We start from the raw sequence: 27,758 nt of genomic DNA on the forward strand, positions 1-27,758 counted from the left end.
TGGTACGCTTGAAGTTGTCCCAGAGGCTCCTTACACTATCTTCATATTTTTGGATTCTTTTTTCTTTTTGCTTCTTCGGTTGGGTATTTTTGTTTCTTCGTATTTCAAATCTTTGACTTGATTCTTGGGATCCTCTTGTCTGCTGTTGGATCTCTGTATATTATTCTTTATTTCAGTCAATGTATGCTTAATTTCTAGTTGGTCTTTTTTCATATCCTCCAGGGTCTCACTAAATTTTTCGGCGGTTTCTATAAAATTCTTGAAAAACCTTATAAACATGGTTTTGAACTCTATATCCAGTTGTTTGCTTTCCTCCATTTCTGTCATTTGTGACCTGTTTCTTTGTCTTCACATTTTTTATGCTTCCCTGTGTTGGTAGAGTGGTTTTGTGTGCTAGGTGTCCTATAGGGCCCAGTGGCTCAGCCTCCCCAGTTACCTGAGGTGGAAACTCTTGGTGCACCCCCTTGTGGGCTTTGTGCACAGTCTTGTTGTAGTTATGCCTTAATTGTTGTCGGTATCACTGGGAGGAATTGACCTCCAGGCCAATTGGCAGTGAGAATCAGCTGTGTTTGCAGTAGGAGAACATCTGTGCTGAAGACACCCTTCTGGGGCAAGACTTGCTTCAGTGGGGCTTTGGTGCTCACTGAGTCTGCCCCCTGAGTGTGTCCCTTATGGATGTGAGGAGTTATAATCTGGATGGTCCCACTCTGACCACTGGGTACGCTGGCTCTTGGATCTAAAGAGGTGCTAATTTAGCCTCTGCCTGAGGTTACCCAGCAGGAGCTACGAAAAGATCTGCAGATTCCCCTTCCTTTTTTGGAGTTTGGAGGCCCAGCTGTGAAGCAATGCAAGCTGCTGTGGGGCCTTGGGCCTTCTCTTGGAAGTTCTGGGTCTGTCTTGCCCAGCTGCAGTTTGTTAGGTAATTTTCAGGTTGCAAAGGGCCAGGGCATTCATATGCAAAAGCCTCTGCCTCAGCCTGGGTGGAGCGGGGTCTCAAGGAATCAACAGGGCGGAGCAAACAGCTATGGCTGATCCTCGGCCCTGCCCTAAGGTGTCCCGGTCATTTAATTGCTGCAAGCACCTCTGAGGGAAAGCCGCCCTCAAGTTCCAAATTCTGCCTGTTTCCAGACAGTCCAGTTTCTCCCTGTATGAGTCCTGGGTCCCCAGAAACTTCCCAGAACTGGAGTTCAGAGCAGTTGGGAGTTTGTGACTCCCTCCCAATTCAAAAAGACAGCCGTGTCCTCAGGTACCAGCCCCTTTCTGTGTGCTCTCGAGCCTTCGTACCTCTGCACTTTACTTCTGCAGCTTCCGAGTCTCAGAGTGCTTTTCTCTTTCCTTTTAGTTGTAGAATTTCCACTTAGCCAGCCTTCCTGTAGTTCTGGATGATGTCCGTTTTGTCTTTTCGTTGTATTTTTGAAGTTGTTGTAGGAGGCAGCAATTTCCGGTGTTTACCTATGCCGCCATTTTGGTTTCTCCTTGAATTTCTTATTTAATGTGGTCTACTTTATCTGCAACAATTATTTAATTAGGCTTAATTTATGTTGATCTTATGTACCAGTTTTCCTCTGCTTCGTGGTTTAAAGTAATTTTTTTTTTTTGCTGAAAAGTTATGATTTTACTTTATCTTTCTTTCTCAGAGTAGGTTTTTATGAATGATGAGCTCCCTTTACTGTTGTTGATAAACATTATAATAGATTGTGCTCTGGATGGAAGATATGAGTTTGGGTGATTTAGTCTTTTTAGTTCAAAATTACCTTTTTCAGAATGAAGGAAAGATCATTTAATAAATGGTGTGTTGGGAGAGGTTTATTTCTTATTTTATATAACCCTGTGAATTCATTTGCTCTTACTATATGAGTTATTTATCAGATAACGTGGGAAGAGTTGACAGCTCCCAAGAGCTAAGGAAATGGGGAGAAAATAAGCCCTGGGATGATGATACAGAATCCTCAGTAAACCAAAGACAGTTCACTCTTTATTATCTACAAGCAGAAAAGCTTTTATCTTCACCCTCTCCCCAACAAAACAATATGAGACCCACTTTAGATTATAATTTACCAGTCTAGTAAATTTGGAAAGAACTGATTGGAGAAACACTGTCGAAATTTAGTTATTTTCACATATTCTAATCAGAGTCTTAAATGCATAGGGCTTTAGATTTCATTCCTGACAAATCCCTGACCAGTGCTCCAAATCACTGCCAGGATCAGGCAGGTGATGGCAGACAGAAGCAAAAACACAATCCCGAAGTTTTTTCCCTTTTTCCTTTTTTCTTTTGTTTCCTTTTATTCTGCAGCATTGCCTTGTCCCAAGCCAAAAATTTCTATTCCCTTCCCTCCCATCCAACCCACGGACACAAGATGAATACATTAGTTCAAAACAGAACCCTCGAGGCTTTATGTGATATTCTCATTTAGCGTTGTTTTCTGTTGAGTACCCCACATTAATCTTTCTCGAGAGAACCCACCAAAGTGTGACTCCACCAAAGTGTGAGTACTAAAGTAGTGCTCTTACAAAGGGAAGACATTAAGTTCCTATAACATTTATGAAGGATTCCAGAAACTAACATAACTCTGAAACATTTATGAAAACAATTTAGTAGAGTTTAGTTTAATAAAAATTCATGTTAAAGGTAAATCTTATAAATTTTGAAAATTTTGTTTTTCAAGTGATTTCAATTTAAAAAATGCTTATTTCACCAACATATTTTCTTTATTAGGGAATCTTGGTAAATAAGTTTTTAATTGAATTTTCACTACAAAGAATAATCTATGGACTGAATGTTTAAAAGCACAATTAGAGATAGAAAAAAAAAGAACAAAACAAAACACAATGCTTTCTGGAGACTCTGAAGTCAAATTTTGTTTTACCAAAAGGCTGTAAATGAACTGCAAAGCAACTGTACTTACTCTTCATATAACATTTTGTATAACAAGTTATTTTAAATTTGGATCAAAATTTCAAATGAAAATATATTAGGCAAAAAGACATATGGTTAGTCAACCTAAGATTTGTTCTTTGCTTAAGACAAAATTAGAGTTTTGTGATCTTGGGTTTGTTTTTGTTGCCATGTAGAAGGTTTAAATAATTTGTTTTGAAAATTAAACACCTAGAGATGTTAATATAATAAAGAATGGCAGTAATTTAATATATTTAAATAAATGTCATTTTACTCTTATATCCCTGAATACTGAATGAGAAAATACTATTATAATGGTAAAATGGAAGACGGGGACCTAGCACTAATCCATCAAGTGGACTAGAAAATGTACTTAAAATTTAGAATCTCCATGAACACTGCTGAGATAAAACCATCTCTAAACCTCCAGGGTAGAATTAAAAAAAAAAAAAAAGATTTTGTTAAGATAGTTACCATTCTCTAAGAATTCTCTTCAAGGCCAGGTTAAGAGAAATTTTATAGGAGTAAAACAGATGGGTTGAAGCTTTTCAATAAAGTGAAGACAAATTATTTTATATTTCTATTCTGAAATCAAGAACCATGATATGTTAAAAGACTAGAACAAGTATAGCGCTTTTATAAACCATAGAGCAATGTCAGCTACCTTGTGCAGAGCCATACATCTCTCTTTAATAATCCATTCTGTAACGGCCTAGGGACTTCAGATACATTTAAATAAATCAGTTTTGATTTTTGAGACAGAATTAGAGAACCTCTGATTTATGGGCCACTCAACTTGTACCTTTAATAGTGTAATGACAAAGTAGGAGATAATTTTAGATAAATGTCAGCTAAGATTACAGCTAAAGCTCATGTTCAATTGGGGCTTGTCTGTGCGATATGCTCTTTGTAGCCTTGTTTTATCAACGTATCAAGCGGCACTTGTATTTTACAGAACCTTTCAACATTTATTACTTTCACAAAGGAAAAAAGATATAAAAATTGAAAAAGTTCTGTGAACTGATTTAAAGCCCACACTAAAGTTCAAAAGACAAAATCAAAATACTATTCTATCTCAAGTTCTCTCAACCCTGTTTTTTTTTTTTTTAAAGCAATTTTTTTTTGTTGTTGTTGGCTACAGAACTGGAATGACGTTATCTTCATATTAAAATACTGTGAAGCTGACAGGTTATTCTTTTTTCTGATATAGCTTTTTTCTACTCAGTATATGTGATTTTTAAATTGGAGATTAATCAGAGGAGGACAGAGTAATTAACTGTTCCTCAATTTGAAATAGTAAACAAAGACGTAGCTGAACTTTCCCTCCATGGTAGAGTAATGCAAGGTACTTTATTGTCTCTGGGAGTAAAATCAGACTGGATAAGAATTAAAGTAAAGCAGTGACCTTCAAAAATGTTATACAAAATCTGTTAATTTTTTTAAAAGTTTTATTCAAAATATATTTTAAAACTTGATTAAATGCAAATTACTTATAAAATTAATACATACTCACTGTAGAAATTTTGAAAAATAAAGAAATATACAAAGAAGTAAAGCAAGCCCTGACCGGTTTGGCTCAGTAGATAGAGCATCGGCCTGTGGACACAAGGGTCCCAAGTTCGATTCCGGTCAAGGGCATGTACCTGGGTTGCGGGCACATCCCCAGTGAGGTGCAGGAGGCAGCTGGTGGATGTTTCTCTCTCATCGATGTTTCTAACTCTCTATCCCTCTCTCTTCCTCTCTGTAAAAAAATCAGTAAAATATACTTTAAAAAAAGAAGTAAAGCAATATTATCTCTTATCTCACAATCTAGCTCCTAACACCTACAACATATTGAAAAGTATTTTTGTATGTTAACGTCAGATTACTTCTATGTATATGTATGTGTTTCCTTACAAAACTGAAATTATATTTATGATTACATAAATTATGTATCCTGATTTTGTTCTTTTTAGATTTAAAAATATATTCCCCCACATTATTTAATATCCATATAGTAGTATAGGCTATCTCTGTAGTATTATTTATCTAGGCCTTTTTAAAAATATGTTTTTATTGATTTTATTTAGTTATTTTTACTATTTATTATTATTTTTTGGTTAATCCTCACCAGAGGGTATTTTTCCATTGATGTTTAGAGAGAGTGGAAGGAAGGGGAGAGACAGAGAGAGACACATGGATTGGTTGCCTCCCATATGCACCCTGACAAGGGCCGGGGATCAAGCCTGCAACTGAGGTAGGTGCCCTGGACCAGAATTGAACCCGGGGCCCTTAAATCCACACGCAGACACTCTATCCACTGAGCCAAACTGGCTAGTGGTGTTTTTATTGATTTTAGAGAGAGAGGGAAGCAGAGAGACATAGAAACACCAATGGAAGAGAATCAACATCAATCGGCAGCCTCCTGCAAGCACCCTACTGGGGATAGAGCCCACAACCAGAGCATATGCCCTGACCATGAATCCATCCAGCAACCTCTTAGTGCATGAATCAATGTTCAGCCACTGAGTCACAACAGCCAGGATTTTTTTTTTTAATAGACACGAATCTCTTGCACTATGTAAAGCACAGTAGGCTAAATGGCAATGCCAACTGAAGAAGACATGGCTATTGCTGGAGGAAGACATGACTTTTGCTGGAGAGTCATATATCTGAACAATAATATAACAGATGAAGAAATATACAGTAATATAAAAACAAGCACTAGAAATCAATAGCAACTACAAAAATAAAGAAATTAGTGTATCCATATTGCATTATTTTACTGAAAAGAGTTAAACTTCATTTTTTGTATTCTTTTTGTGTCCCAAACTAAATGATTTATTGAGTGTAAGCCATCAATCCATAGTTTCAGTATATTAATTTATTAGTGTATTTTAATTTAAAACATAAATTTTCCATATGAGTATGCAATTTGTATTATATTGCAGATGTGACATGTAAATTAACATTACTTACACATTATTATGCATAAATAAATAAAAAAACTCCCAATTAGTAGCTCTTATGAATGATACAAATTTAAAGAAAAAAATAATAAATCTTTTTTAAAAATAAATTTCTACCACTTAACATTGCCCTTTCAGTTAAATAAACAAGGAGACAAAAATAGTAATTGAAAGCATGCAAATTCACTTGTAAAATTCATTTTCAATATAGATGTATATGATGGAAAACAAATTAATCTGGTACTGAATGACTTAAGGAATAGAGAAGAAAATCTGTTTGTGAATTTTATTGAAAATTTCCTTGGGTGTTAGTTATTTTTTAGGGCTTGGAGTTGTAAATTCATTGATCACAAAAAGTACAATAATAATTATAAAACTTTAAAAGCTTTATATGAATACACAAAATGAAAAAAAAATCCACAATTTCCATTAACTACTGAAGTACTTTTTTTCTTTAAGCTTTCTTACCAATATTTCTTTTATTCTTCATGTTAGGCAGTTATTTAACATCCACTTTTGATTTTTAAAGGTAATTGCATGTATAAGGGCTATTTTTAAAATTTAAATATGTAGCTGAATATAGTAAAAATCAATAATTCCACTTATATCAATGGAAAAATAATCTAACAAAGTCAACAATGAAACATTGACTTTAAATGACACATACTTGATGGATTTAACAGATATATACAGAACAGTTCATCTAAAAGTAGCACAACACACATTCTTCACAGTGCATATAGAACATTCTTCAGGATAGATCATATGTAAGACCACAAAACAGCTTTTAATACATTTAAGGATATTGGAATCATGTCAAGCACCTTTCCCAAGCAATAGAATGAAAGAAGAAATCAACTACAAGAAGAAAACTGGAGAATTCACAAATATGTCATTAAAACTACATGCTAGTGTACAACCAGTGGGTAAAAAAAAATCAAAGAAAAATAACAAAAAATCTTGAAACAAATAGAAATGAAAACACAACATAACACAATTTAGGAGGTACAGCTAAAGCAGCTCTAAGAAGGAAGTTCATAGTAATGTTCAAGAAACAAGAAAAATCTCAAACAAACTTCACACCTCAAAGAACTAAAGAAAGAAGAAAAAAGAATGCCCAAAGTTAGTAAAAGGAAGAAAATAATAAAGATATGAATGGAAATAAATGAAATAGAAACTAATAAGACAATAGATAAGATCAATGAAACTGATGTTGAAAAAATAAATAAAATTTATAAACCAAGACTCACCAAGAAAAAGAAGAGATGGCTTAAATAGATAAAATCAGAAATGAAAGAAGATAAATTTCAGCTGATATCATAGAAATACAAAGAATCATAAAATATTACTACGAAACAATTATATACACACAAAAAAAGGACAGCCAAGAAGAAATGGATAAATTCCTACCAAGACTGAATCATTAAGAAAGAGAAAATTTAAATAGATCAACCACTAGTAAGAAGATTCAATAAATACTCAAAAACCTCCTAAACAAACAAAAGTCCTGGACCAGATGGTTTCACTGGTGAATTCTACCAAATAATCAGAGAAAAGTTAATACTAACCTTTTTCAAACTCTTACAAAAAACATAAAAGAGGTGGGAACACTTATAAATTTATTTTACAAGGTCATTATTACACTGATAAAAATACCAGATAAGTGTGCCAGAAGAAAATAAAATTATAGGCCAATATCTCTGATGAACATAGATGCAAAAACCTTAAACAAAATATTAACAAACTGAATTTCACAATACATTGGAAGGACCATCCACCATTATCAAGTAGAATTTATTCCAGAGATTAACATCCCAAAATTAGTCAGTGTGATATACCACATTAACAAAATGAAGGATAAAAATCATATGTCATCTCAACAGATGCAGAAAAAGTATATGATAAAATTCAAAATCTATTTATAATAAAAACTCTCAATGAAGTGGATATAGAGGGCACATACCTCAACATAATAAAGGCCATGATAAGCCTATAGTAAACATCACACTCAATGGTAAAAAGCTCAGCACATTTTTCTAAGATAAAAAACAAAACAAGGATGCCCACTCTTGTCATTTTAATTCAACATAATATTGGAAATCCTAGCCAGAGCAATTAAGCAAGAAAAAAAAAGGAATTAAAAGCATCCAAATTGCATAGAAAAGAAGTAAAATTGTACATATGTCATGATACCAGATACAGAAAATCCTAAAGACTCCATTAAAAAACTATTAGAACTAATCAACAAATTCAATAAGTTGCAGAATGCAATATCAATAAAAAATATTGTAGCATTTCTATACACTATCAGAAGATGAAAGAATCTCATTTACAATTGCAAAAAAAAGAGAATACCTAGTAATAAATTTAATCAAGAAAGTGAAAGACCTATAAATTGAAAATTATAAGACATTGATGAAAGAAACTGAATAAGATTAAAAATAAGTGAAAAGATATTTTGTGCTCATGAATAGGAAGCTTTATATTATTAAAATGCCCATACTATCCAAAACAATATAAAGGTTCAGTGCAACCTTTATAAAATTTCAATGGCATTTTTTCACCGAAATAGGTAAAAGAATCCTAAAATTTGAGTGGAATCACAAAATACCTAAAAGTAATCTAAAGAAAGAAAAACAGCCCTGGTTGGTTCAATTCCTGGTGAGGGCACATGCCCAGATTGTGACTTGATCTCCAGTAGGAAAATAAGGAAAGAAAAGAAAGAAGAACAAAGCTGGGAATCATGCTCCCTGATTTCAACTATATTACAAAGCAATAGTAATCAAAACAGTATGCATTGGCATAAAAACAGACAAATAGATCAATGCAACAGAAATAAAGCTATGCATACATGTTCAACTAGTGTATGATAAAGCTGCCAAGAATATGCAATGATAAACACAGTCTCTTCAATAAATGGTGGTAAAATTGGACAGACACATGCAAAGTACAAAACTGGACCACTATCTTATACCATACACAAAAATAAAATAAAAATTAATGTATTAAAGACTTGAATGTAAGACCTGAAACCATAAAACTCCTTACAGATGGTAAACTCCTTGACATCAGTCTTGATTTTTATTGTGTATTTGACACCAGAAACAAAGGTTACAAAAATCAAATATAAAGAAGTGAAACTACATCAAACTAGAAAACTTCTGCACAGCAAAGGAAATCATTGACAAAATTAAAAGACAACCTACTGGTTAGAAGAAAATATTTAAAAAATCACAAATCTGATAAGGCGATAATATGCAAAAAGATTTTAAAAACTCAGACAACTCAATAACTAAAAAAACAATCATTCCAACTTAAAAATAAGAAAATATAGACATCTTTTCAAAGAAAATGTTTAGATGGCCCACAGATCCTTAATAAACTGGATCAATATCAATAATCGGGAAAATATAAATCAAAACCATAGTGAGATATCACTTCACACATGTTAGAATGGCTGTTATAAAAAAGACAAGAAATAACCAATACTGGTAAAGGATATAGAGAACAGGGAAACCTTGTGCAGTATAGGTGGGGATATAAATTCAGTCACTGTGGAAAACAGTATGGAGATTCCTCAAAAAACAAAAGTTAAAAATAGAACCATCACATGATCCAGCAATTCTACTTCTTGGAATTTTTTTTTGAAGAAAATCAAAACACTAACTTAAAAAGATATATGTGCTGCATGTTCACTGTAGCATTTTTTTTTTACAATAGCCAAGATAAAGGAAACAACATAAATGTCCATTGACATTTGAAAGGATAAAGAAAATGTGGTGTATGTATACACAATGAAATATTGTTTGGTCATAAAAAGTAATGAGGTTTTGCTAGTTGTGACATCGATGTACCTTGAAGGCATTATGCTAAGTGAAGTCAGACATAGAAAGACAAATACTTAGGATTTTACTCATATGTGAAATCTAAACAAACAAACAAACCCAACCTCATAGATACTGATAACAGATTAGTGGTTGACAGAGGCAGAGCATGTGGGATGGCAAAATGAATGAAGGAGGTCAAAAAGTACAAATTTCTAGTCTATACTAATAAAAGCCTAGGTGGCCCTCACGCCCTTGCACGACATCGTCACAAGATGGCCACCGCAAGATGGCCACACACATAGCAGAGGCAGGGCTTGGCGGAGGAGGCGGGTTGTGGCAGGGGAGGGCAGTTGGGGGTGATTAGGCCTGCAGGGGAGGGCAGTTGTGGGCGATCAGGCCAGCAGGGGAGGGCAGTTGTGGGCAATCAGGTTGGCAGGTGAGGGCAGTTGCGACGATCAAGCAGGCAGGGAAGGGCAGTTGGGGGCTATCAGGCCAGCAGGGGAGCAGTTAGGCATCAATCAGGCTGGCAGGGGAGTGGTTAGGGGCAATCAGGCTCGCAGAAAGAAGCGGTTAGGGGCAATCAGGCAGGCAGGCAAGCAGTTAGGAGCCAATGGTGCCACATTGTGAGAGGGATGTCCTACTGCAGTTGAACATCCCTCGAGGGGTCCCAGATTGGAGAGTGTGCAGGCCGGGCTGAGGGACACCCCTGTCCATGCATGAAATTCATGCACCAGGCCACTAGTTATAACATAAATAAGTCATGGGGATGTAATATACAACATGACTAGTATAGCTAGTAATACTGTATTATATATATGAAAGTTTCAAAAAATCTCAAAAAAATTTTTGTAACTAGGTGAGCTGACAGATATTAACTAGACTAATTGTGATCATTTTGCAATACCAGTATACCATACAAATATGGAGTCATTATTTTGTACACTTGAAACTAATGTCATATGTCAATTATACCTCAGTTAAAAAAAGATAAACAAAGTGGTTTTCAAAACAGTTCTCTACTGGATATCTTAGATTTTGCTAGGCTTAATAAGGGAATTCAGGGAATACTTTTAATTCCCTTTTTGAAATACCTTATAAACTTTAGCTTACAAGCTGATTTACCAAATGAAAACAAAACAAAACAAAACAAAAAAACAGCTCAGAGGAGTTGAACATTTGCCCCAAAAGAGACAATGAAAATGTAAATTCCAGAGAATAAGCCAAATATGAATTCAAATCCAAGGCTCTCATTATTAAGTTCACTTTTCAAGGCCCCCTGAATCAAAATGGAAAAAGGGAAACCATGTATGTAAGAGAGGAGTTTAGCCTCAGACTGGGAGATTTTAAGTAAGATAAACAGTTTCTCTTATTGTACTCAAACAAATTCCAACTTCTACAAATGCATTTTTAATACATAGTAATACAGTAGTATATACTCCGCATGTCTGTCAATTCAATCTATCCTTAGTTCTAAGCACAATAAAATCTCTGTATCTGAGTCACTTCATACAAAAATTAATTTTCCTCATAATCCCCTAAATATATTTGCCTTGAATAATTAACAGTGGTGATGGGTTTCATAAAATCTTTCACACACATACAATATAGTAGATGCTTTAAAATGAATATCAATTGTGAAACTGAACAAAAGCTGTGGGTGTGAAACTGAATTTTTCTCAATACACAGCTGCATATGCAGTGTATATCTATGGATAACCTGGAAACACAATGCACGGATAATCCACAGATAACCTTATATATTTAAGCTAGTGACTGAGGCAGCATCATCATGGTTAACCAGTGAAACTAACCAGCATCCACTATATCTCTGGGCCAATTAACTTAATCTGAATTACTTTGAGCAGTGATATATGTTCCTTTGGGATGATTATAATAAAGTCATCCCAGGTGACAAAATAAGAGTTAAGAATTATAATATACTAGTAGCCTGGTGCACAAAAATTTGTGCACTCGCGGGCGGCGGGGGGTGGGGGGGGAGGTTCCCTCAGCCCAACCTGTGCCCTCTCACAGTCTAGGACCCCTCGGGAGATAACCACCTGCTGGCTTAGACCCACTCCCCTGGTGACAGATGGCACACCCAATCCTGCAGTGTCTGCCCCATCTTCCCCAGTTGCAAATGGCAGGCCCGGATCCCGCGTTGGGGCGGGCGGCCATTCAGATAGTGCTGCCACCTGCCCTGCCCACCCCGCCCACACACAACAGGCCCCGATCCTGCGCTGGGGTAGGCAGCAGCTCCGGATCGTGCTGCCGCCAGCCCCAGATGGGGCGGTGCAGCAGGATCTGCCTTCAGTATGCAAATTAGCCACCATCTTTGTTGGCAGTTAATTTGCATATTGGGCTGATTAGCCAATTGGAGGCATAGCGAAGGTATGGTCAATTACCATGTTTGTCTATTATTAGATAGGATATTTTGGGGGAGGGGAGAAAGTAGTATTTTCTTCAAAGGAATAACTTAGTCATTTGTTGAGTAAAGAAATGTTTTTGTACCTGTCAGAATGGCTGCCATCAATAAATCAACAAACAACAAGTGCTGGCGAAAAAGGTGCCCTAGTACACTGCTGGTAGGAATGCAGACTGTTACAGCCACTATGGAAATCAGTGTGGAGTTTCCTCAAAAAATTAAAAATGGAACTGCTATTTGACTCAATGATCCCACTTCTGGGAATATATCCTAAGAAGGCTGAAATACCAATCAGAAAGAACATATGCACCCCTATGTTCATAGAAGCTCTATTTAAAATAGCTAAGACCTGGGAACAGCCCAAGTGCCCATCAGTAGATGAGTGGATAAAAAAGCTGTGGTACATTTACACAATGAAATACCATGCAGCTGTAAAAAAGAGGGATCTCTTATCCATTCAGACAGCATGGAGGGACCTGGAGAGTATTAAGCTAAGTGAAATAAGCCAGTCAGAGAAAGACAAGTATCACATGATCTCACTTATATGTGGAACCTAATGAACAAAATAAACTGACACACAAAATAGATCCAGAGACTTGGAAGCATGCAACAAACTGAGGATCCTGGGAGGGAAGGCGGAGGGGAAGGAAGAGATCAACCAAAGAGCTTCTATGCATATTATTGGCCCTGTGCACAAATTCACGCACATTGAAAGGAAATTAATTAGAAGAAAAATTTTAATATCGTATTTGCCTTCTCTCTATAATAGAAATGTCAACAAAATTCACGATGGACAATGACAGATCGAAATACACGTGTGCTATTGGCGCCAGCGAGAGCTTTACTAGTATACATATAGATAAACTTGCTTAATTAATTAGACCTGCTTTCTGATTTAGCTAAACTTTTTCCAGCCCAGTGAAGCACCACAACTTCTCTTTCAGGTAATTGGCAGCAACACAGCAGTAAATATCAACACAAAGTAGATTATTATTGTAGATCATGCAGGGAGAACAAAGGGTAAAATATTTAACTGCAACAGTGTTTGACTATATTCTGTGTAGTCATTTTCAAGGTCCACTATTTCTTACTTCTTTTCAGTCAGGTCAAGTTTCTAAGCTTTCTAAATTTCTTTTTTTCCCCAGCTAATGAAAAGAAAATAGGATTCCACTGAGTCTCCTATGTACCTACTTCAGAATTTCTGTGAGGATCAAATGAGATGAGGCACGGGAAAATGCTTCACAGACATTTGGTTAAAGTGTGCTTAAAATGTTTCCACCTGGCTATAAAGCAAGTCCTGTTCCTGGGCTGAAGAAACTGCAAGGAAGCTAGTTGCTAGGGAGAGGAAGCCAGGCATTGCTATGTGACATCATTACCTGGATGGAGGGAAGGACACTTAGCATATTAGCCTTTTATATATAGAGGTAGGCATAACCCATGGACACGGACAATAGTGAGATGAAGGCCTGGGGAAGGGATGGAAGTGAGGAGGGAGGGTCAGTGGGAAAAAAGGGGCATAAACAATAAAGATAAAATTTAAAAATAAATGTTTTTGTATCTTTAGTTGCTCATTTGTTGCAGACCATTTGGAATGTAAGTTCACTGAAAATTTGTTTTATATAGTCAACTTTGAAAGCACAATTAATAAAGTATATTTGAAAACACTTATCATATATGAAAAACACATTAGCCCAAGAACTCCCCAGCCTGCACTTCAACTGCTCAGTGGAGAGCTTGTTGGCCTCAGCTCCAATGGATAGTTTGCAGAAGACCATCCTCCTAAATCCCTAGCAATCACTCGATATCCTCCAGAATCAGCCTTAATTTAAGCATGAAGGAGAATTAATGCAGAGGTTCCCTCCAACTCCAAAGCTCTGAGCTATTTAATCAGTGCTTTGGCTCTGCCCAGGGCAATAATTGCATCAGAGCTGTGACTCATTCCTGAGTGAGCTGAGTCTGGTGTGGACCTGGGTGGGATGAGAGCTTAATTATATTATTTTCCCCAGCAGAAACAACCAGTATATTTAGGGGTTTTTTGTACTGCCTGAGATCATAGTTGATCTATTGACCTGAAGAATGAAAACTTCCAATGTGAATTGCTGAATCATGTAATACCCAGTTTCTCCTTTTCTCTTCATCTCTTTATATTCTTTATTGGTGGATGGTAAGACATCTCAAATACCTGTGACATTTTTATTTTCATTTCATGAAAATTAGATTTTTTAAAATATTTTTATTGATTTCAGAGAGGGAGAAAGAGATAGAAACATCAATGATGAGAGAGAACCATTGATTGGCTGCCTCCTGCATGCCCACACTGGGGATTGATCCTGCAACCCAGGCATGTGCCCTGACCTGGAATTGAACCTTGACCTCCTGGTTCATAGGTAGACCCTCAACCACTTAGCCACACCAGCCGGCCGAAAAAAAGATTCATTTTCTCTTGTTTGGTTTTCCTTGCACCTTATATTGCCTTAATTTCTTTTTTGAATATAAACTTATTAAACTTCCTGCTTTTATGTCAATATCATTGTTGAACTAGAGAACAACTAGTTTAAGTCATGGGATTGTCAGCTAAACCTGTGTCTTTACGGTTGAATAATAATGATACCTGGCCACCCTGAAAATTTGGACACAGGTTATTACAAGGCATATGTTAATTTCTGAACATAGTACAATGATATTCTATACTTAGTTTGAAAACAATCGATGTTATCCACTTAGATTGCCATTTAATCTTTTGTAATTAAAACTTACACTTGAAGTATAATAACAGCAGCATTCCATACCAGGCACTGTCATAAGCTGCTTATTTAAATTCTCAAAAAATGCCTATAAGATAAATTTTAGTCACCTTCACTTAATAAATTAAAAAAAACCAAGACTCTGTGGCTTAATAAAGGGTGTCAAGGCACACAAAAAGCAAGTAAGTAGTAACCATAGTATGAAATTCAGGTCAGCCTAAATCCATTTCCCAGGGTGTTAACCAGCAGTATATGCTGCCAACTTCATGAAAATTCTTACTGAACAAAATCTGTCAAAGTTTTCAGATCATCTTTGAAATAGCAAACTTCTCTAAAAACCAAAATGTATTTTTTGTGTGTGTGAATTTGAGGAAATCCATCAAGAGTTCTTGAGAGTTTGGATCAACTACAATCTTTATTTTAAGAATCAGATCTTTAACTGTGTCAACTTTTATCAGAATCTATGATGATTTGATGATAGTCAATACAGTTAAACTAATGAGGTATACCAAAGTTCTTTAGTTATACTTGGGAAATTCTTTGTCAATTATGAGACTATAATTTTATAACATAAATATGGTCCTGGAACCCATTATTTCACACATTGTCAAATGGAAATCCTGGTGAATGTTTTATTCATGAAACTTTTCAACATATGTTTTCAAGATATTAATCAGTCGAATTATTTTCAAAAGTATATGCATGCAGTAATAGCAACAGGAATATAATTTTAGAACTAGGCTATTTACACATTAGCTCCGTAGCACAGACTTTAGAATACATTTGAAATGTAGGACTTGTAAAAAAATAAAACCACTTAAAAACAAAATAAAGTGATGTCTACACTCACACTTGTAATGGAGGATTCCCAAAAGCACTTTGAAATGTCCACATAGTCTGACATTTCCTCCCATACATAATTATTTTTGCATCCCATCAATTTCATACTCTGTTGTTTGGTGTGTTTTTTTCAATAGCAAAGTATCCTGGAAGAATTAGGTATATATTCAACTTGACTATTTTTTCATGTTGATAGTTGCCTTACCTCTTTTCTGTATAGCTATTGCCCACCCCTTTCTCTCTCTATCTCCACATTCAACAAAGGGGAAGTGGGTACATGAAATGTGGGTGGTTCTAATTCATGGTATGGGCCATAGACACAACCCTTGATGAGCTGTCACTCTGAGACTGTCTTCAGGTCCCAAAAGAACTGGAGCCTTCAGAGTTTTCACATCTCATCTTACTTCAGGCATAGACTCAACTAGAACAATGACTAAGAATAGTGGACTATTCTATAAAGAATGTAGCTAGAGTCAGACATTAGTGATGTGGTATGCAGTGTGGGAGGGTTCAGATTCCTTCATACAAGTAATAACCTATCTGATTGTCTCTAAGAAATATTAGGACAGCCTTTCCACACAACCTTAAATACTTTACCTGTTTTTACAGTTAATTGCAATCAGGTACAGATTGGTAGATGGGCTGAATTCACTTGAGCAGCTCCAGAAACTTAGACATTTGTATTGTTGAAAAGGGCATGATGATATATTGATACAACAAGACTTTTAATATTTATCAAACCAACAGAAAATATATGTGTAGTTAGGCTATTCATGTGATCCCAAACAAATCATGCTATAATCTACATCTTTCCCCACCTTTGGAGAAAACAAGAGAAAAAATGAAAGCATAACATTTATTTTTGATAATCTATTGTTTCACTTTAATTATTTACTTATTCTTGTCATCATTCCTTTATTATTCCAATGCTTGAAATTCTGATAAGAAGATGCATGTTTAAGAGTTCATGCCTTTGGAAAAATCTCAGTAGGCTCCCAGTGAATCTCTTAGAGCAGTGAAATTGCATTCGTATTTTGCATCAAAATGACAGGTGAAAGGAGACAGACAGATCTGGTCTAGGAACAAGGCAGCCAGGTGCTTAGTAAGGATTATGTTTGCTAATTTTAAAAAAGGAGTGGAAAAAAGCTAAACACATCATCAGTCTAAAAACAGGAACAGAAGCACCACTGAATTCAAGCTGTGTCACTTATCCAATCACTGCCTTGTGTGTGCCACCTTCCCCTCTTCCTCTACTTGATTCTTCCTTTTCCTCAGTTTCCACCCCCATAGATTGTTGCTACCACCTATTCTCCTCCAAGGAAGACAGGAGAGTGGACTGGCCGCTTCAGCTCTCTGGAGAGCTGGAGCAGCCCAGGTTCTGGAAATCAGCTCAGCATGGGTGCTGGATACCTTGTGAGCACCGAGGTTACACACTGTGCTAACAGGCCTGCGGTTCCATATTTTCAACTCTGTGTGATTACAAATGTTTAGTAGGCTATTAAGATCACCCATAGGAAAATGTTTGTAGAAAATATAGTTCAGAGCGATTTCTAAATGCTTGTTTTTTCCTTTCTGAAAATCAGGGCAGGATTGAGAGGCTGTTTGCTTGTAATAGGATAATGGTAGAGAGCTGTTTATATCTCAGGCTTTTGGATCGAGCTTTTAAGAAGAGCAATTAAAAATGTATCCATGGTAGGATAAGGATGCACAGTGACAGAAGAAGGGATGTGATTTATTTTCTTTTCCAACACTCTTCAGATATAAAAGAAGCACCCTCTCCAAGGGCCTTTGAATGAGGTATTATAGAATTGTGTACCTGAAACCTATATAATTTTATTAACGAATGTCACCCCAATAAATTCAATAAATTTTTTTGTAAGAAACGAAAGGCATTCTTTCAGTTGTAAAGTACCTACACCGACATAAAAGGTGTGGCAGTAAAATAACAAGGGCGATTACTGACAAATACCACAAACGATACCATCGTAATTAACTAGTTACTAATAATAGTAAAGGAGCAAAGGGAAGGCCAGATAGTAGGATGTTCCCTGCAAAACCCTGGGGGAAGGGGACTGGGAAAAGAGAGGATAGATGCAGACCCAGTGAAGTTGCGCTGACATAGGGAAGGCACTTGGCATCAATCACACTTGGGGACAGAGATCGTTGACCAGACTGGATGTGGCCACTGAAAGTGGGGGAAGATTTGGAATACATAACTCCCCAAACAAAGGAGTTCACTCTCTTGTACTCGCTTGGTTCCTCTTGGCACGCTTGGCTCATGGCTCATGCTTGGCTTCCTGGCATTCTCCTGCGTGGTCCAAGGCCATGCGGATACACACACACACACACACACACACACACACACACACACAATGGACTAATGGACTGAATTAGCCTGATGCTGTGCTGGTCCTGTCTCCAACATGGACACTCACTTTGTTCCTAGCTTTACTGAAACTCCAGTTGCACTTCTTCTATGACTGGAGTAAGGGAAATGGGACTTTAGAAATACAGGGATTTAATTCCACCCAAATAAAAACCACTCATTCACTTGTGAGAGTCTCAGAAAGTGATTTTTATTGGGATATCGTAAGAAGTCTACCCCCAAAGGGACATATGTAATACTTTCAATAATAAAGAGTTAATTAAAAACAAAGAAACCTACCCCCAATAGCACCCAGTTGAGAAGACCCCCAGCTCCCACCCCCCACTTCATCCGATATCACAGTGAGTGCTGACCTTCTAAGAAGTCTGCCCTAGGAGACCTTAGGTTGATTACAGTGATGCTATTAGGGCTTGAAGCATTTTTGGAGTTCCTCTGGAATTGTGTTCAGAAAGCACGTTTGACAAACCACCCAAGAAAATGAATTGTATTATCTTGTGGTCACAACCTGTCTATTCAGGAAGAGTTTTGAAACTGAGATGTTTCAGAACCAGTTTAAATCTGATGGGATAGCATTTCTTACTGATGGAACTTACCAGTTTCTGATTTTTTAAAAAAAGGAATCTCTCAATTCAAGTATTCATGAGCTGCTTATTGAAATTCAACAAGCAGTTCATGAATTGTTCAGCATCTAGCAAGATTGATTAAATAATATCTAGACCATTTCCATAGAAATAGGCTTATTATTATTACTAACTTCCAATATTTTCACATGACAGGTCAAAGAAAATAATGTTTCAAAAACTCATGAAAAAGTATGGTTCATGAGTTTTCAGAAGTTCCCGAAAATGAGACTGTCACCCGGGGGTAAAAACTGACATAGTGAACTGTATATACTTCAAAAAAGAGAAAGAAAGGGGAATGCAGAAAACTAAAAAGCCTATAATAAAAAATAAAATAATGGCTTTCTGGCTATTATTTTGACTATAATAACCAGTGAAGGAAAATGAAATTTGATTTTTCAGTTGTATATAACTCAATTAGAATATCTACAAGATCCTTAATTTAAAAACACTCAAAATGCTATTTGTTTGGTCTATTTATTTCAATTTTTTAAATTGATATATGCTTCTTAAAAACCGCAATAATGTTTATGTTAAGTAGCCATTGAAGGCAACTGAACACAATTTTTAAAAGCTAGGTTCAATGAAGTACCAATGTACTGTAGAATCTCTCATAAAATGAGTAGTAAAGTTGTTTTAAAGAACACTCTGAAATACTGTCTCCTTAGCTATTATCAAACAAATATCCTTCAAACTAAACAAAAATAATTTAACAAAAAATTTTAAAGCATAGGTAGTAGGTCATAAGTGGGTTATATTCTCAATGTTTTTACCCTAAAATTGCAAAAAATTTACTCACAGACTATCTCAGATATGCAGGAGGAAATGAATTTATTTTGTTTGTATATTACATGTTTCTTCTCATAAGCACTTTGTAGATACTTACTAGGCAGCTAAATGTGGCAAAGGGAGTAATAACTAGCCAAATATGGAAAAGCAGTCAAACTTATTTCAACATGAGAATTGAGGTAAACCCACTCAATCATGGTCAATTATTTTTCAGAAAATAAGAAAATTTATATTTCTTTGTATTTTACTTTCCTCCTCGTTAATCAGCATGGCGTCTTGGTCTATGAGGAAAAGGCATGGCCAAATCCTACTTGAATTATTATAGTAACCACATGCAAAATCCTGCCACAACTCAAGGGTTTTCCCACCACATCCTAATGGGTTATAGTATGGTAGGGTTGATTGTTTTCATTTATGCTTTTGTTCACCAGTGAGTGTTTTAGTAGAGGTATAATAAAGATATTTGCTGCATACTAATACTTGACATCTTATTGTAGAAAAGTAAAAAAAGAAAAAAAATAGAAATTCTCTCTCTCTCTCTCTCTCTCTCTCTCTCTCTCTCTCTCTCTCTCTCTCTCTTTAAATTATTTCAGGCTAATCTTGCATTTATCACCCTTCAGATATCTCAGATTTAAACTTTAGGATCTTGCTACTAAAAGTGTGGAACCTCATCAGCAGCAAATGTATCACCTTGGACTTTGGAAACAAAGAATCCCAATCATACTTATAGCTGAGAAATCAAAACCTGAATTTTAACAATATAGCCAAGTTCATTACCTACACCTAATGTTTGTACTGGGAGACAAAAATTTGGTTATGAATTTTGAATCTAGCTGTTAAAAACTTTGTGATGTGGACAATTTGACATTATATTTATTCTTCATAAAATGGGAATGATATCTTTGGAGATTTTTTATTTATACTTTTTGGCATTTAATAAGGTTTCTTTTACCCTTTACCTTAGGTAAACAAAACAGACCTTAATGTCTTATTGGGACCTGCCTCATGTCCTACTGGGGTAACCATTCCTTCATAATATTGTATCCAACAAAACTCTATGTGCTCCACAGTTAAGCATACCTGAATTTCAACCCTGGTGCTGCCTTTTAAAAGATTTTTATGAAGATTAAATGACACAAGTAAAGTAAAACTGTCTAGAGGTGTTTTTTTTTCTGGAGCATATAATATTTCAATGTTTCCCTAATGAATATGAATTTGCTCTATAACAGTTGAACGAAATGAATATCATATTGTTTTGTTTGTCTAAAACCAATACAATCTGGTTCTAAGATCCAACTCAAAGCAGTCTACAGATTCAATGCAATCCCATTCTAAATTCCAATGGCATTATTAATAGAAACAGAACAAACAATCTTAAAATTTGTATGGAACTACAAATTTGTATGGAAGCCAAAGCAACGTGAGAAAACAGAACAAAGCTGAAGGCTTTATGCTCCATGATTTCAAACCATATTACAAAGCTATACTAATCGAAATCATATGGTAATGGCATAAAAACAGGCACATAGATCAATGCAACAGAATAGAGAGCCCAGAAATAAAGCCATACATGTGTTGTCAATTAGTTTATGACAAAGCAGCCATGAATATACAATGGGAAACACAGTCTCTTCAATAAATAGTATTGGACCAAAACCGGTTTGGCTCAGTCGATAGAGCGTCAACCTGCAGACTGAAGGGTCCCGGGTTCGATTCCGGTCAGGGGAATGTGCCTGGGTTGCGGGCACATCTCCAGTGAGAGATGTGCAGGAGGCAGCTGATCAATGTTTCTCTCTCATCGATGTTTCTAACTCTCTATCTCTCTCCCTTCCTCGCTGTAAAAAATCAATAAAAATATATTAAAAACATAAATAAATAGTATTGGGAAAACTAGGCAGCCACATTTAAAAGAATTAAAATGCACCACTATCTTATAATATGAGAAAAGGGGTCAAAAGCTACAAACTTCCAATAAACTATGTCAGGGGAATGTAATATACAGTGTGGCAACTATATTTAAAATACAATATTGTATATTTAAAAGTTGCTGAGAGTAATATAAGCATAACCAATGGACATAAGACACTGGGGGATAGGGGAGGCTAGGGGACTGTCGAGGGCGGGGGGGAAAAAATGGACACATATGTAATACCCTTTGTAATACTTTAAGCAATAAAATAAAAAAAAATAAAAAAAATTATAGATTAGGTAAGGAAATGAAAAAAAAATAAAAGTTGCTGAGAGTAAATCTTAAAAGTTCTTATCACACACAAAAATTGTAGACTTACAAAATTAAGGATGCTAAGTAGGCTTACTATGACAATATATACAAATTAATTCATTACCTTACACACCTGAAACTAATTTGTGTTATTATACTTCCATAAAAAAATGAGTGACCAGAAGAAATGAAATTTTGCAAAAGATCTTCACATTTCTGAAATGCGGAGATAGGAGCCCAGTGCCGTGTAGCCTTATCTTGATTCCTTATGCTTTGTGTGCTGAGGCCTACATAGGATTCATTTTCTTTCATATCTGCTTGTTTGTCTTCTTCCTATTTTTCCTCCTTTGGATACCAATTGAGGTATTTCCACATGCATATCTGCTTTATTCAGAAATAATAAAACATCACACAGTCTGATTTTTTGATGTATGTGTGTAGTAGAAGCTGAAAAACACCAACTTGAACAGTTTTCAATGGAGTCACTGGTCATTTTTTAAAGTACAACCAATTCTATTAATGTCTCCCTCCGTTGGTAGCAACGATTCATGCCCTATTTCTCAGTCCTGGAATTTCACTTTAATTTATCTTTATAAATTCCAAGAATCTCAAGAAAATTTTTCTTCAAATATTTCTTCTATTTTCTCAAACAATTAATCAAAAACAGTTAATCATTTTTATGTCCTATCAGCTAATTTCAAAATCAGTATCATTTATTGGTCTGTTTCTATTGTCTAATGTTTCTCTTTAGTTTGACTGGAGGTCTGACTTTTTAATGCATAATTTTAAAAACTGAGTATCAGGGATAAAAATCACAGACACTCCAGAAAACTGTGATCTTAAGCCAGCCAAAGGAATGACATTTCAATTTTTCATTTTTTTTATTATTATTTTATTAGCTCTTTTTTTTGCTTTGTCCTTTGTTCTCCTTTTTTGTTTGTTGCTTTATTTTCTACTTCTTTTCACATTATTTTTTCATCATTCAATTTTGTTTTATTTTTACTTGTTATTTTCTATTTTATACCATTTTTTAAATCAATTTTTTTGTAAATATATTATTTTGTTCCCTTTCTGTCTCTTCTTATCCACTCATCCATTTTATACCTCCGCTATACTGAAGTGAGGTCCTCCCCAAATTTATCCAATTCTTAACCTTGTTTCCTGTATATCAGCTCAGCCTCTAAAGATTCTGCCCCCACCCTCTTTACTGGGTGTTTTGGTGTTTGTATTTATTTGGTTTATCTATTGGTTCTGTGGTGATATATATATATATATATATATATATATATATATATATATATATATTCTCCTTTTTCTTTTCTCTCCTATCTTTTATTTCTTCTCTCTCTCTCTCTTTCTCTCTCTCTCTCTCTCTCTCTCTCTCTCTCTCTCTCTCTCTCTCTCTCTTAGATATCATTTGTACTCTCTTTTCTCTTCCCTAATTCTCTATTCTCAGGTGGTCACTTATATTGGGGTTATCAGTGTCATGAGTACATTCATGCTTTGTTCCCCTTGAGTCATGTCTTGTTAAGGTGAATTTTATCCTGTCTGGCTAAAGTGCTAGAGAGCAGCCACATAACCAGACACCTGGAGAGGAGGAACAGCAACACGTGGAGCTCACTCTCGTCCAAAGAGCAGCAGCCGTGGAAGCAGCCCACACCCATCCGAGAAGCAGCAGACTAGCAATCAATCTGTCCATGTCCAAGGAGCAGTAGCATCACAAGAAGCCCACCACATAAGAGGAACAACAGCAGTATGCAGCCAGCCCTGATTCAAGGAACAGCAGCCACATGAGCAGTCCACCCCAGTTCAAGGAGTAGCAGCTACGTGTGTAGCCCACCCCCATCCAAGGAACAGCAGCCTCCTGATCAGCACACCCTCTGTCTGAGGAGCAGCAGCTGTGTGAGAAGCCTCCCCACAGCAGCCAGAGGAGGCACCACAGCTTGTGAACAGCATCCACCAGAGGAGCTGCTGCCAACTGAGGAGCAACTGCTACCACAACCACCCGAGAAGAAACAGCAGCCTGAGGAGCCACAGCCACCCAAGGAGAAGCCCCTGAACAAGTCAATGTCTAGATCTGTTGGTGAGATCAAACATGGGTAGACAAAGAAACCCCCAAAGGAAATGAGGACTCACCAGAAAAGCAGCTAGGTGAAACAGAGGCATGCAATATGTAAGAAAAAGAATTCAGAATAAGGGTCCTTGAGTGAATAATCCGGATGGAGGAAAAAATCAACAATTTATGCAAAAATCAAGAAGAAACAGATGAAAAAATCAACTACTTATGCAAGAAGCGAGAAGAAACAGTTGAAAAAAATGAATAACTTATGTAAGACCCAAGAAGAAATGAAGAGCAATATAGCTGCAGTAAAAAACTCCCTTGAAAGTTTCAACAATAGACTAGGGGAAGCAGAGGACTGAATTAGTGAATTAGAAGACGGGGAAGGAAAACACACCCAAACTGAACTGCAATTGGAGAAAAAATTAAAAGACAAGAGGACAGCCTAAGGGAGCTATGGGACAACATGAAAAGAAACAACATATGAATAATAGGGGTGCCAGAAAAACAGAAAGAGGAACAAGGGTTAGAAAACCTATTGGAAGAAATAATATCAGAAAACTTCCCTGAGGTGGGAAAGAAAAAAGTCACAGAAGCACAGAGTCCCAAACAAGATGAACTAGAAAAGACCCATGCCAAGACACATCATAATTAGCATGGCAAATGTTCAAGACAAAGAGAGAATCTTAAAGGCTGCAAGAGAGAGACAGAAAGTTACATACAAGGGATCTCCCATTAGATTATCAAATGATTTCTCAACAGAAACACATCCAGCCAGAAAAGAATGGACAGAAATTTACAAAGTTATACAAAGCAAAGGATGAATCCAAGAATACTCTATCCAGCAAGACTATCATTCAAAATTGAAGGGGAAATAAGAAGCTTCACAGACAAAAAATGGTTAAGGGAGTTTATCACCACCAAGACAGCAATGCAAGAAATGCTAAAGGGACTGGTGTAAAAAGAAGAAATAAGAAGCTAACAAAGAAAACAGGCACAAAAAATAGAAATGGCTACAAACAAGTACCTTTCAATAATAACTTTAAAGGTAAATGTACTAAATGATCCAATCAAAAGACATTGAGTGGCTGAATGGGTAAAACAACATGACCTATATATTTGCTGTCTATAAGAGACCCACCTCAGAATAAGGGACTCACACAGACTGAAAGTGAAGGGATGGAAAAATATCTTTCAGACAAATGGAAATGAAAAAAAAGCTGGGGTAGCACTACTTATATCAGACAAAATAGACCTCAAAGTGAAGGCCGTAACAAGAGATGAGGAAGGCTACTTCATAATACTAAAGGGATCAATACAACAAGAAGATATAACCCTGATAAACATATATGCACCCAATGGAGGAGCACTAAAATACATAAAAAAAAAACTCCTGGAAGATATTAAGGGAGAGATCTACAATAATACAATCATAGTAGGGGACTTTAATACACCACTGACATCTCTAGATAAATCCTCTAGACAAAAAATCAGCAAAGAAACAGCAATCCTAAATAACTCACTAGATCAGATGGACTTAATTGACATCTTCAGATGTCACCCCAAAGCCACGGAATATATATTCTTCTCAAGTGCACATGGGACATTTTCAACAATAGACCACATATCAGGTCACAAGCAAAATCTCCCCAAATTCAATAAGATTGAAATTATACCAAGCATCTTCTCATATCACAATGGCATAATATTAGAAATAAACTACAATAAAAACAACCCAAAATACTCAAACACTTGGAAGCTGAATAGCATGTTATTAAATATTGATTGGGATACCAATGAGATCAAAGAAGAAATTAAAAACATCCTGGAAACTAATGACAATCAAAACACAACAATCCAAAACCTATGGGACACAATGAAAGCAGTCCTGAGAGGGAAGTTTATAGCCCTACAGGCCTACCTGAAAAAATAATGGTAGTAAATCATCTAACTCTACATTTCAAAGAATTAGAAAGAGAGCAACAAGAAAAGCCCAGAGTGAGCAGAAGGAAGGAGATAATAAAGATTAGAGCAGAAATAAATGACATAGAGAACAAAAAAACACTACATAAAATCAATGAAACAAAGAGCTGGTTCTTTGAAAGGATAAACAAGATTGATGAACCTCTAGCCAGACTCACCAAGAAGCAAAGAGAGAGGACCTAAATAAACAAAATCAGAAATGATAGAGGCGAAATAACAACAGACCCCACAGAAATACAAATGATTGTTAAACAATACAACTCTACTTCAACAAATTAGACAACCTGGAGGTAATGGACATATTCCTAGAAAAATACTACATTCCAAAACTCAATCAGGAAGAATCAAAAAATCTCAATAGGTCAATAACTATGGGAGAAATTGAAGCAGTCATCACATAAATTCCAGCAAATAAAAGCCCAGGGCCAGACGGCTTCACAGGAGTTTTCCCAAACATTCAAGGAAGAACTAAAACCTATCCTCCTCAGACTACTACAAAAAATCCAAGAGGAAGAAACACTTCCAAGCTCATTCTATGAAGCCAGCATCACCCCAATACCAAAACCAGGTAAAGACAACACAATGAAAGAGAATTATAGGCCAATATCCCTCATGAACATAGATGCCAAAATCCTCAACAAAATCTTAGCAAATCGGATCCAGCAGTACATCAGAAAGATCATACACCACGACCAAGTAGGATTTATCCCAGGGATGCAAGGATGGTACAATATCCGCAAATCAATAAACGTGATACATCACATGAACAAATTGAAAGAAAAAAACCACATCGTCATATCAATTGATGCAGAAAAAGCATTTGACAAAATTCAATACCCATTTTTGATAAAAACTCTCAGCAAGGTGGGAATTGAAGGATCATACCTCAACATAATAAAAGCCATATATGACAAACCCACAGCTAACATCATACTCAATGGACAAAAACTAACACCATTTCCCCTAAGAACAGTAACAAGACAGGGATGCCCACTCTCACCACTCCTGTTCGACATAGTACTGGAAGTATTAGCCATTGCAATTAGACAAGAAGAAGAAATAAAAGGCATCCAAATTGGAAAAGAAGAAGTAAAACTGTCCTTATTTGCAGATGACATGATATTATACTTAAAAAAACCCTAAAGACTCCATGAAAAAACTATTAGACTTAATAAATCAATTTGGCAATGTAGCAGGATAAAAAATTAATGCCAAGAAATCTATGGCATTTCTATACACCAATAGTGAACTTACAGAAAGAGAGACTAAAAAGGCAGTCCTATTTACCATTGCACCAAAAAAATTAAGATACCTAGGAATAAACTTAACTAAAGAGGTAAAAGACCTCTACACAGATAACTACAGGACGTTGAAAAAAGAGATAGAGGAAGACATAAACAGATGGAACAACATACCATGTTCTTGGATTGATAGAATCAACATCATTAAAATGTCCATACTACCCAAAGCAATCTATAGATTCAAAGCACTTCCCATTTAAATACCAACGGCATATTTCACAGATCTAGAACAAACTCCCCAAAAATTCATCTGGAATAAAAGAAAAAACCCAAATAGCTGCAGCAATCCTGAGAAAGAACAAAGTAGGTGGGATCTCAATACCAGATATCAAGCTGTATTATAAAGCCACTGTTCTCAAAACTGCCTGGTACTGGCACAAGAACAGACATATAGATCAATGGAATAGAATAGAGAGCCCAGATATCAACCCTAACCAATATGCAAAATTAATATTTGACAAAGGAGGCAAAAACATACAATGGTGTCAAGACAGTCTCTTCAATAAATGGTGTTGGGAAAATTGGACAGATACATGCAAAAAAATGAAACTAGACCACCAACTTACACCATACACAAAAATAAACTCAAAATGGATAAAGGACTTAAATGTAAGATGGGAAACCGTAAAAATACTAGAGGAATCCAAAGGCAACAAAATCTCAGACATGTTTCAAAGCAATTTCTTCACTGATACAGCTCCTAGGGCATTGGAATCTAA

The sequence above is a fragment of the Myotis nattereri genome, assembly GCF_964212035.1.
Source record: "Myotis nattereri genome assembly, chromosome: 2".
Taxonomy (NCBI): domain Eukaryota; kingdom Metazoa; phylum Chordata; class Mammalia; order Chiroptera; family Vespertilionidae; genus Myotis; species Myotis nattereri.